The sequence below is a fragment of the Lissotriton helveticus genome, chromosome 4_1 (assembly GCF_964261635.1).
Source record: "Lissotriton helveticus chromosome 4_1, aLisHel1.1, whole genome shotgun sequence".
Classification (NCBI taxonomy): domain Eukaryota; kingdom Metazoa; phylum Chordata; class Amphibia; order Caudata; family Salamandridae; genus Lissotriton; species Lissotriton helveticus.
Window position 1 is genome coordinate 1,999,558,934 of NC_136063.1, and position 12,683 is coordinate 1,999,571,616.

Consider the following 12,683-nt stretch of genomic DNA (forward strand, 5'->3'; position numbering starts at 1 on the left):
TTACCATGTGACGGACTGAGCAGGAATATTAGGTTGCCCCTTACTTTGTGACTGCTCCATGTTTGCTCATGTCATCAAATGTGTTCAGATTATTGAGTTGCTGGCTTTGGAGAGTACAATATGCCCAGCCACAAAAATATTTTTTTTATTGCCAATTGTTTTCCATCTAACAATCAATTGAAGTAAACTTTGCTAATCTGCTGAACAAATGCCACATACAATGTCATTATAGGAAAAACAATGTTTAATGTTAATGAAGGGCATTGCAGGCAGGATAGGAAAATGGCGTCAAAATGGCCAGTGGTCTTTATTCTGCAAAAAAATAATTGAGGCACCAAGAGTGAGCATGGGTAGGCCTATTAGTCATATCAGTTGAGTTAACATCTTAGGGCCATATTTATGGCCAAGTAACACAGTGCAGCACAGCGAGTTAACTTACTACCCTGCGCAGAAGTGAAAGCGCAGGAATAGGCCATATTTAAGGCAATATGTAGCGTTCCTTCCTTTTCCTCTGTGTTGATGCCCTTTTGGCAGCCTAGCACCGATGCAAACATCCTTGCACCATGATGCAAGGGTGTCTGTGTCATGAGTCCCATGCAGGTTCATTGTTTTTTTCTCTATGTTAGCAGGAGTATGTTGCAGATTGTCCTCTGATTTGCACATATTACCCTAGAGATATATTTTTGCTTTGTGCCACAATGTACTTTCAGCATACACTCTGTTGTTTTTGTGCTCCGCCTTCCCTGGAATTAAGTCTGAACATGTAGACAAGGTCGAACAATAATGTGCCTTTTTATTCTGTTCTGGTCAGGCCCTGACATCTAGACAAAACACACAAATGCAGCTGTTGTTTGGGAACTTGTACTTTTGTCATATAGACATGCACAGATAGGTAACATACACTTGAAGATGGATTTTTCCGGGGAAAATATTGTGACAGCACCTGAGATGTAGAGCTTTCATCTGTGTATACTGATGTAACGGTGTCTGCTGCTAACATCTAGATATCTTCTGATATATAATGATTTCGCTTCTATAGAAGGGGAGGGAGGTTAGGCTACAGTGTAGTATATTTGTTTGACAGATCCTTTAATGATTTAAGGATTGCTTGCTATGCTAACAGTATTTGTGTTAGGTATTTTCCTACATGTTGTGGTACGTATACTGCATACTAAATCACAATAGTTAAAATACACATTTTAAACTTTCCTTGTGTCTTTGTCAGAACTCATTGTGAATTAGTACGAGTGTGGGAGCGAAAGGGTGTGTCCTGAAACTGTGATTCCTAAGAGGGTCAGGAGTGTTGTGTTCCAGGGTGTCTAATCACTTGCTCCTCTGTGAGTGAGTAGGAGGGCAAGTGTGACACTATATCTAGTCAGTCCCAGGTTGATGGGTACTCAGGTGGTAGGATGACTCAGTCACCGCCTACAAAGGTCCCATAATCCCAAGCATAGTTCTGTGACTCCGCAGAATCCCTGCAACACCTGCATTGCATGCAGGATTGTTTATGTGCAGTAAGGGGCAACTTCCTGCTTAAAAACATCCCTAAGAGGCACATTCCTCTATCCATGGGTGATGCCGGATGCATCATAAATAGAAAGAGAAGGTAACAAGGAAAAACTAAGAAGTTTCTCCTCAATATGCCTCTCCTGGGAAGGCGTATCTTTTTGGCGCACTCCCAGGATTACCAGTTCTGGTAAATCTGGGTGATGTGTCAAATAACATAGGCGGTTGCTTAGGTACACCCACACAACGCACATGGAACGCCTTCTCAGAGCAGAGTAAGGCATTGCAATGATTTGCGTTGCCTTTCTCCAGATTTATGGAGCCACTCAGGGCAACCAAAGTGGCCTTGCGAGACTTCCTAATTCTGACTTAAGGTTGGCGTCGCTCTTGCACTACATGGCATGGTACAAGAGCAATGCAAACTGGATCATAACTATGCCCCTGTGTGTCTAAATACATTGATCATGATTGACTGTAGCATTTCTCAGTAAAATGTTTGGCTGTGGGAATATGGTTCTCCACATTTTAATATTGAAGTATCTTTTTACTAGACAAGAAGGTACTTCAAGGTCTGACAAAATGAACCCTGTATAAATATTTTGAAATACTTCATCTTGATCTAAACTAAACTATACTAAATTGCTGACATAAAGAGTGTCTGTCAGGCTGAAAAGGTCAGCCTGACAAACACTTAGAATTTTCAGGTCAGGCAGCCAGGAGCTAGACATGCAATAAATGCGCTGGTGCCTGGCTGCCTCAGGTAAGCTTTGCCAGGCTTAAGATTTTGCAGACTGGTGGGCGTGACCTCATCAGCTCAATAAATTGCATGGCAATTACCCTCATGACAAGAGGGTGTGCAGACCAAATATCGAGTTGGAAATGTCGAACTACAGGAATATCAAGTCCTAAATATAGTCAGTGAGAAATGCCAATAGCAAGAACATTGTGGTCAATAAAATGGACTTTAAGTTAAGAAATATAATTTTTCAAAATATAGAAGTCAACAATATGTAATGTATTTTAGTATATATTTTAAATGTATGTGATGTAATTTTTTGTATGAGTATTGTTTATGTTTTTTAGTATATGTGTCACATTTTTAGTAGTTAGCAACTTTATTTTGAATAAATGTTGAATTTTGTGGTTTCGTAACGGGTTCTGGGTAATAGGGGAATAGGCTGGGAAGTAATTCATTTATAATAAATTAATGATATTTTTGTATTTATTTAATTGATATTTTATAGTGTTAATTTTTGGAAGTAATGTATTTTTATGTAATTATTAATTTGTTGTTAATTAAAAATGTAATATGGAAATTGTGTAATTAATGGTAGGTGCAGGTAGTGGGGTATATAGGGGTAAAGGGTGGGAAGTAACGTATTTTTAAATAATTATTAATTAGTTGTTAATAAATATTAATTCATTAATTAATTGAAAATTAAATATTGACATTTTGTAATTAATTTTGGGTGCAGGTTGTGGGGTCTAAAGGGGTAAATGGTGGGAAGGAATTTATTGTTAAATAATTAGGAATTAGTTGTTAATTAATAATATTTCATTCATTGAAAATTAAAAATGTGCATTGTGTAATTAATTTTAGGTGTGGGTTGAGAGCTTTATCGAGTAAAGGATGGGAAGTTAATTTGTTTTTTAATTAATCACAAGGCTACATTGTGCTTTGTACAGAATAATATTTTTTATAAGATTGAAAACGTTGACGAAGAAGTAATATGCTTAGAAGATGAATCACTAATGTTAAGAGGCCAAATAGAAAAAGTGGACAATACCAGGACTAAAGAGATTTATGAACATTATACTATACATGCTCTATATTCGAAAGAAATGACAGGAAACAATATTGAATTATTTCAAATGAAGACAACAAAGGGAACTCCCATGTGAGTTTGGAAACAAAGTTTAGAAGCTCATTGCTTTCCACAGCTATTGCCGACTGGAGAAGGTGGACAATTTGATGAGCGAGATTATGCAAGATTTCAACAGTACATTCCATATATATTTCATCTTCTGTTTGAAAGTTATTTGTCTGCACTTTTATATGCAGCGAACCATATATTATAAACAGGAGTTCATCTTCAAAATGTTTTTGAAAAATAATACATGGACAAATGTCAACAAAGATTATGAACATTTAGAGTCTCATGTTGCCAATTCATTTGATGAATTGTCAACATGGTACCAATGAATATTGGTTTTGTCATCATGGTGAACTTAAATGTATGTCAAGAAACTTAGGTACACCTACATGGTTTGTAACACTTACCTTTGCTCAATATGTGTGGGAAGATTTACATGAATTTCCATGAGAAGCAAAATTTGAATGTTAAAAACATTGAAATGAAGACACCTGGAGAATTCAATTCCTTGGATCCTGTAAATGTCTGCAGGTATTTTAACCCTAGGTTTCAAAGTATGATGTCATTTATCTGCATTAAACATATTTCTCCTCTTGGCGAAGTTACTGATTTCTTTTGGCAAAAAGAGTACCAAGCCAGAGATGCACCAAATTTTGGAACTGATACTAATGAATCTTTTATCTTTCATGAAACAGTATGTTGCACGTACCATTCTGAGATATGGAGGAAAAAGAGGTTGAGACAACAAGTTTTACTGATTCAAAGTCATCAATGTGGGAAAAACTGTAGACGAAAATACAAGTGTAAAGGGAAATGTTATACTAAATGTCATTTTGGATTCTCACGTTCTATAATTTCTGAAGGAAGAGTAAATAGTTTTTTGTCAGCAGTAAGGCATACAATAACTCGGAAATCTCCGAAGAATACATAAAACTTATAAAAAAACAGAAGCTTCAAAGTAAATTAATGACAATAATCCAGTTATTTTGAATATGCGAAATGCAAACATGGATATTCAATATTTTGCATATAATTTAATTGCTGTTGCTCGCTGTGTTACATCATATATAAACAAATCTGAAAAGACACAGATGAAAGAAATTTGGGAAGAAATTTCACAAGAGAAGAGTCATAGCAAGAAATTTTGCAACTTTGGCTTGAAAACGATTTCCCATCAAGAGATTGGATCCTATGAAGGTTCGGATCACTTGAGCTCTGCCAGTTTATATTCAGGTTAAGAGGAATCATGTGGATAAGTCTAGGTCTTGCCTCCACACGAAATAGAGTATTGAAATCTTTACATGGAACTAAATACTTAGCACAGAATGAACCAGAAAGTACAGATATTGTTAAAACTAATATGTTGCATACAAACTATCCCAAAAAGGAGTCCGCATCTCGAAAACCTTTGTCTGTATGAAATACTTCAACATTTCAGCTTTAAAAGAAAAGTCACAGAGAATATAAAGGAAGAGAAATATGCAGTAATTGGATTTGACTGATGTTAAGTAAAACATGCCAAAGGAAATCTTATTAATCACAGAAAACTCAGTTGTGAAAGTCTAGATAAGAGAGAATTTTTCTATTTAGTACTTCTGCAACTGTTCAAGCCTTGGCATAGTGAAACGTAATTACTTGGAGATTTTGACTGCTTTGAGAATTCTTTCAATGCAACTAAAGACAGCATTCAGTGCACACTTTTCCAAACTTACCTACAAATAATAAATGATGAGATTGAAAAAGAAAATACTATTGCAGCTGAAATAGCTAGAGAAAGTTGACTAGGCAGTCATAGTTCTGAACAAAGTCAAGATCCACCGGAACAACCAATTATCAAACATGAAGCAGCAATAGCCATAAATGAGGTGGGAACTGAGATGTAACAAGCACAATAGGGTATTATTCAGTTGGAAAACTAAATATTGAACAAAAAGAAATATATCAACAAGTCTTAGTAACATCTACAAATTCTTTCCAGATTTTTCGACTCTTTGGGCCCCATTAGGATGGCGGGTGTATTGCTCCTGCCAGGTGGGCAGTGGTCATTGCCGGCCTTGCGGGGGCAATCCGCCCGCCATCCCTGTTGAAACCCCCCCGCCATATTATTATGGCTGGGGGGTCCGCGGCGGACGGAAAGACTGTCCGCCGTATTTCCACCCATGTCGACTTGTGACCGGGCGGAAAAGGCTGCAATATGGTGGCATCTCTAGTTGACACCTCCAGCCATTTTACAATGTGCATTTAGGAATGCCTTTCCGTGACGGCATTGCCGCCACGGAAAGGCATGCGGAGTCTGCTAGGGGGGCCCGTTGCGGGCCCCCAAGGACTCCGAGGGAGTGGGGGGTGCACATGGGGGTACCTATGGTACCACCCTGCAGTTCCATGCACAACATGGCAGGCACTGCGCGGTGCCTGCCATGTCGTGCATGGAAGTGCACAACAGGCCTCCCTAACATTGTGGCGGGCGTTGCTAAGTGCACCGCTCGCCACAATGTTAGGGATGCAGGATGCACCCGCCACTGTGGCGGGCGCATCCTAATAGCCCCCACGGGACCCCCGTCCTTATAGCGGGCGGTCCTTTTTCACGATGGGATGGCGGGCGGACAAAGTCCACCAGTCATTCTAATGGAGCCCTTTGTTGGTACACCATTGTCTATAATAACTACTGCCTCATTTTCTTCCCTGTCTACACCAGCAGTTTTAAAGGTTTTCTTAAAATCTCAAGGTAAGTACACAACTCTTCCTTTCAGACCTCTATTTAAATCTGTTGGTGGCAGATTACCTGTTTTAGGCACCATACGAACTATGGCCAGAAAAGGGTGTACAGATTGAATAAGAATAAACTCATATGCATTCAAATCTGCTAGTGCCTGAGAAATAGTTACCAACTCTAACTTGTTATGTAATGCTCTAGCTAGCATTTTGCTCTCTTTTAATTTGTTGTAACAATATTTACAAATAACATGATCAGTAGCCAACTCAAAATGACCCTTCTACCAACAAATAAGCACCAAATTGCTTCCACCTATAATTGTTTTCCATTTCACTTTTTAAATATAAATCAACATTCCTAGTTTGACTTCCATAGTGAGTACCTCAACACCAAATATAAACATAGTTTGGTTTTTCAAAAGAAACTGTCTTAAACTTTATAATTTCTTCTCCAAACTCATCAATACAGATCTATTTCACGTATTATTTAACACCTACACTCCTTTTGTGAACCAAAAAAATTAAACTGTACATCATCACAAACGTTTTGTACATGTGATAATACTGAACCATGTTAAAGAGCTGTGTTCATATCACTTAAACATAATGCAGGAGTTTTTACATAGTAGAGTCTCCTTAGTAACTTCCGCATTTTAGAGTGGTGTACCACTAATATTCTTACATGATAAAAAGTACTTTGGCACACTTTTCTTGAAAGACAAGCCATGAAGGCAAGTGCAATTTGAATTTATAGCAGCATCCATGATATAAAGTGCTAATGCATTGATCTATTTTGTATTATTGGATGTAAGGTGCCTCTTAGAACTATCTATATCTATGGTCCCCCTCCCCGCTCCCAAATAGGACTGCAGTCAGAGAAGTAATTATAAAGGCACACTTCTGTTTCCCTGGCAACACTCTTGTGGGCAGGGAAACTGTTATTATTTTCCATCCAGCAGGAGCAAGCAGAAGCAGATGCTCGTTTCAGATGGGAGCAATGCTTGCTCCAGTGCAGGAGCAGGCTTGAGTTGCACGGACTTTTGGCTTCCCTCAGCCCCTAACATTATATTTGACCTCAGGTGATATATATAACAAGTGTTTATAATTACCAGTGTAATTATTACAGTTTTTTGTTGTAAAAAGAGAGTCTACCTTCAGGGGAGAGCAACACTAATATCCCCAATCCGCAGGCCCAAATCTCTTTTTTTATTGGAAATGGAGTGATGACAGCTCAGAAAGAAACAACCAAGAAGAGATCCAATACATAGATGGGAGGCAGATGGAGAGTCAAAATGCAAGGATGTGCTAGGACTAACTGTACAGCTGGAGTCCCAAAAAGTCTAGCCTATAATGTTAATATATCTGCCAGTAATATTGAGCCCAGAGATGTAATTCCCGAGGTTCTGCATGTAATTTCTACACATAATGAATTGGTCATTGTCAATCTTTCCAACTATGTACCAGATGTGAATGAATGTTCAGTTTTAAAAAAGAGACTGGGCTTTTGCCTGACGCAGATGGGGAAATTTGTTGATGTCTCTGTTGATTTGCATAAATTCATCCGACTGCTCAAATTAAAGAATTACTTTCTTGCAATTTCTAAGAAAATTGTTCTTTTTGTCGAAGACTTTCCTATCTTTGAGTATACAGTATTTGATCTTCAGAACATACAACTACTTATGTCCATCTCAGAGGAAGACCCCCCATCCCTAAAACAATTGATGATGAATTGGAGATTGAAGCCAGGCCTGACACAGAAAGTGGACTAAATCCAAAATCTAAATGTATGCCTCATACAGCCCATTAAAATATTGACTTATTTAAAGATTTGGTTTTGGATGACTTACATAAACTGTTCCACAGATGAAGGAGGAGTGAAGTTGGGTGCTTTAATTTTACCAGAGAGGAAAGGTTGGCTCTGGATACATTACGGGGGGGGAATGATACGGGAAGCAGATAAGGGCGGGAACATCATCCTGATGAACAACAATGACTACATAGGAGAAATAGACAGACAACAAAGGGACACAGAATGTTATGAATATGTATCTTCCAACCCTATGAAACAATTTTTATTAACATGCAACTGGGGGATTAGAGAGAGAAAGATTGAATATCTTTTTTTATTTTTATTATTACTCATATACCAATAATGGGTATTCTAGATAGGGTATCTCCTCCTCTTCATATTGCGATGTACCGGCCTCAAGGATTAAATCCGAGGGATTCAATCCAAAATGGGAGAGGAAAGAGAAAACCCCTCTAGGCTGAACTGTTTGCTATGTCCACTCTATACCCTTTAAACTGGAAGACCCTTGGTTGGGTTTGAGACCAAGCGCAACAGTACCCAGGTGAAATCATAGGAATACTCTCATCTGTTCCGCCAAGCCACTAGGGCCGCCCAGGTCTTATCAAGGCTAGAGCTATGGCATGCTATATCAGACTCACTGATATATATGATATATTTTAGGCAGTCAGCAAAGGTGGGAGCATTCTCTGACTTCCAGATCTTACAAATTTCCCGTCTAGCTAAAATCATTATATAAAATATAAATTTGGTCCTCATATCAATAGGCTGGTACTCTATCCCTAGGCCAAAAAGAATAATCTTAGGGGTGATGGCAAAATGTATACCAAAACTTCTGTTATAAATTCTTCGATTTTAGACCAAAAGAGCGATAATCTTGGACACTCAACAAACATGTGTAGGTCGTCCACAGCGGAGGCCTTGTAACGTGGGCAACAATATTCAAGGTTCGTGTTCCTAACCAATTTTTTAGGGGATATATACGCTCTATACAAGGTGAACAAATGACTTCGTTTTAATGGGGCTGATTTCACCACTGTATTTAGCAATTTAAAGGAAACCCCCCATAGAGCTGGTAAATTATCACATTGCAAAGCTTCCTCTTCTCCCCACAGTTTATTTAGTTCAAGTTCTGTAACTTCATCTTTCTCATTTAGTGCCTCATACCAAAAGGAAGTCTCTTATTTCCAGCTCCCTTTTTTCCTTACCAGTTCAAACTTCGGATTAGTTGTTGAATCCCAAGGTATGGTAGTCCACCAGCTAGATAACTGATAAAATTTGAACCTGGTGAGAGTTCCGTTTGTCAGCCGAGAGAGTGGATCCCACCCCAATAACTCTGAGTTATCAAGAAGATCCTGCCACTGCACAATACCAGCTGTTTTAAGGGGAAGCGATAATTGGTCTCTGAGGCATTCAGGTGTTCCTGGGGAATCCCATATAGGGGCCAGAGGAGTATAATAAGGGATGCCTAGTTTTTTTCTGACAAACACCCAATTTCTCAGAGCCGTGTCCAAAGCCTTTAATCTAACCTTCTAGTAGAATTTTGGGTCCCCAAATTTAAATAAGAAAGATTCGTGCCCTAGAGGAATACCATGTAGTAACGCCTGAAATAGCTGACCCAAGGAAGATGTATCAGCTTTATCGGCTATCAGTCTAAAGTTTTTAAAATTAAAAGAATGGCAATAGTGGAGAATGTCTGGCATAGCGAGTCCACCTGTTTTAATTTTTCTTCTCAATTTTTTCAGGGAAATTCTGGGCGATTTAGAGTTCCAGATGAAAGATCCTATTCTTCCCTGTAATTTGGCAATATCCTTTGGATTGAATGACAAGTGTATCGAATTAAAGAGGAAAGTGATCTTTGGCAAAATAACAATTTTTATTAGGTTTACCCTCCCGAAGATGTTCAATGGCAGTCCCGACCAGTGATGCAAGAGTCCACTGATGTCCTTGTAGACTCTATCCAAGTTTACTTTGGATGTCTCAGAGATGTTCTGAACCAGATGTATTCCTAGATATCTCATCCGGGGCTTTGTTTCAGGGAATTGGTCCTCCTGATTCCACTGCATGACCTCAGTTTTTTCTTTGTTGATTCTATATCCTGAGGCCTCTACGAAGGCTTCTGCCTGATTAAATAGTCGATGGATTGATACCTCGGGATTGGATGTATACATTAAAAGATCATCCGCATATAAGGCGAATTTTAGATCTAGTTCATTCATGCGGAAAGGCTTAATTAAAGCATCCGATCTTAACTGGATTACTAGGGCCTCTATATATAAGTTGAACAATAAGGGAGAGAGGGGACATCCCTGTCTGGTACCGCGTGTTATTTGGACCCAGTCTATAAGTAAGTTGTTCAGAAGAAACTTGGCCTTGGGGTGGAGATACAATGCTTTCACAGATGCTATAAAATTTGTTGGAATACCAAACTTTGACAAAGCTTCCCACAAGTACAACCAGCTAACCTGGTCAAAGACCTTGGCGGCGTCGATTGCTACGATAGTTAATGGGATTTTTTCCTCTGTAGCAAAGTCAATTGCCGCAATAGCCTGGAAAGTCAGCTCGTTCAGCTGCCTGCCAGGCATAAAACCCCTCTGATCCTCGTGGACCACAGACTTAATTACTTTGGCCAATCTCGCTGCCAAAACGCCCGCAAAGATTTTATAGTCTGTATTTAGCAGCGAGATCAGCCTGTAGGACTCGACATTCATGGGGTCCTTATTCGGCTTCAGAACTAACGTGACCGTAGCCTCTAACCAGGTCGGGGGGATAGACTCTCCTACCTGATGTATTTTATTAAATAAAGACGTAAGGATGGGAACTATAATATCTGATCCTATTTGATATACTTCCACTGGAAGCCCGTCTGGGCCGGCTGCTTTTCCCCTAGCCATTCTTTTCAGTTGATCATGGACCTCCCCCTCTTTGATCAGAGAACCCAAGAACAGGCTATCTGCCTCAGTTAGATGTGGAAGGCATAGTCCCTATAACCAATGAACTGCACCTTCGGTTGATGTTTTATCGTTATTCCCCATGTATAAGTTCTGCATATATGTTTTAACTTCTCCCAAAATCTCGTCATTATCAAATGTTATGTCTCCAGAGCTCTGTATCTTTAATCTACTTATCTGGTTCCTAGATCGATCGGATCTAGCCTTCCAAGCCAAGGTACAACCGCATTTCTCCCCATAGGAGAAGTTCTGCAGTCTGCTTGCATCCCACCTTTCTTTAATGATTTTATCCAGGTTAGCCTGATATTTAGCTTTTAGGCTCTCCAACTCCTTCTGTATGGAAATCAAGTTAGTCTGCTGTTCTAGGGAGGCTTTCTGTAGCTCTTGCTCTTTTTGTTTTATTTTAGATAAAGAATCATCCTCTGCCTTCTTCCTGATTTTATTTCTCCGTATCATTATAGTTGTAAAAGTCCCCCTTAGATAGGCTTGAAAGCTTCCCATATTATTTGATCAGATGCAGTGGCTTTATTAAACTTAAAATACTCCGCCATATGCTTCAGTATATATTTTTTTATCCCTTGCTGTATTAGTAGGGATCTATCCAAAGTCCACCGTCTGACCTGAGTACCTTGTGGAAATTTGACTATTAATTCTACCAAGGAATGGTCAGATAATATGGCCGGAATATAAGAGGTAGACTCAATCTCAGGAAGTAGACCTTGGTCAATGAGGAAGAAGTCAATGCGTGAATGATGTCTGTGTCTATGGCTATAAAATTAGTAGTCTCTGTTGTTCTGATTCTTAACCCTCCAGACATCTAGTAGGTTGAAGTCCCTCATCATATTTCTAAGCTCTCTTTTAGATTTAGGTAAAGGGGGCGATGCAACCTTAGAGGTGCGGTCCATCCTTGGATCAAATACAAGATTAAAATCACCACCTAAAATAATGGGAGCGTTTAGTTCAAGAAAACTAGTTTTTAAGCTAATCAGAGCCTCTGGAGAGTCCTGATTTGGTCCGTAATATATTGCACATGTCAGCTTTGTATTTTTTATGGCTAGAGATGCAGTAAGCCATCTGCCTTCATGATCAGTTTCGTGCTTCTCAACTCTTATCCCACTGTTAGTTCTAATAATTATTGCCACTCCTCTGGTGTTACCAATCTGTTCAGAGCAGAGGAGGTCCTGTATCCACTTTTGATTTTTAAAAGCTGCCTTACATTCCTGCTGTTCAAGGTGGGTTTCTTCTAGGAGAAGAATATGGGCCCCAGACAAATTCGCAGATTCTATTACATTTCCTACTTTCCCTCAATCCATTGACATTCCAACTTATTATTTTTATTTTATTCTCCATATTTCATATTTATCATAGAAGAAAGGATATCCAGTTATAAATTTAGCTCCAATGTCTGCTCTATTTAAGAGTTGAATCGTACCTATCTCATCTTTTATAGATATATGAGGAACATTTTTTCTCTTTAGCACCCCAACTCCCCACCACCTCCCTCCTCTCCCCTTGAGGAACCCCCCCTTATTACCTTTGGCGATTGTATCGCCATTTGGGGGCCCTACCCCGATCTGGATTCTGGCCCCAGTTGTGTCAGCTATATAAAATAATGTACCTACACCCATTTTTCATCTTAAATTTTGTGTTTTTTATTTATATGTTTTTTTCTTTTTTTCCTTCCCTTTATCTTCCTTTTTCTTTCCCTTTATTCATGTACCCTTTTTTTCCTCTGTGAATAAATACCTTCCCTATCTTTTATTTTACACCGTTATATTTTGTGTTTTATCTATATATCTATATATACTGTGCTCCAAATATTCAAGCCCTGTA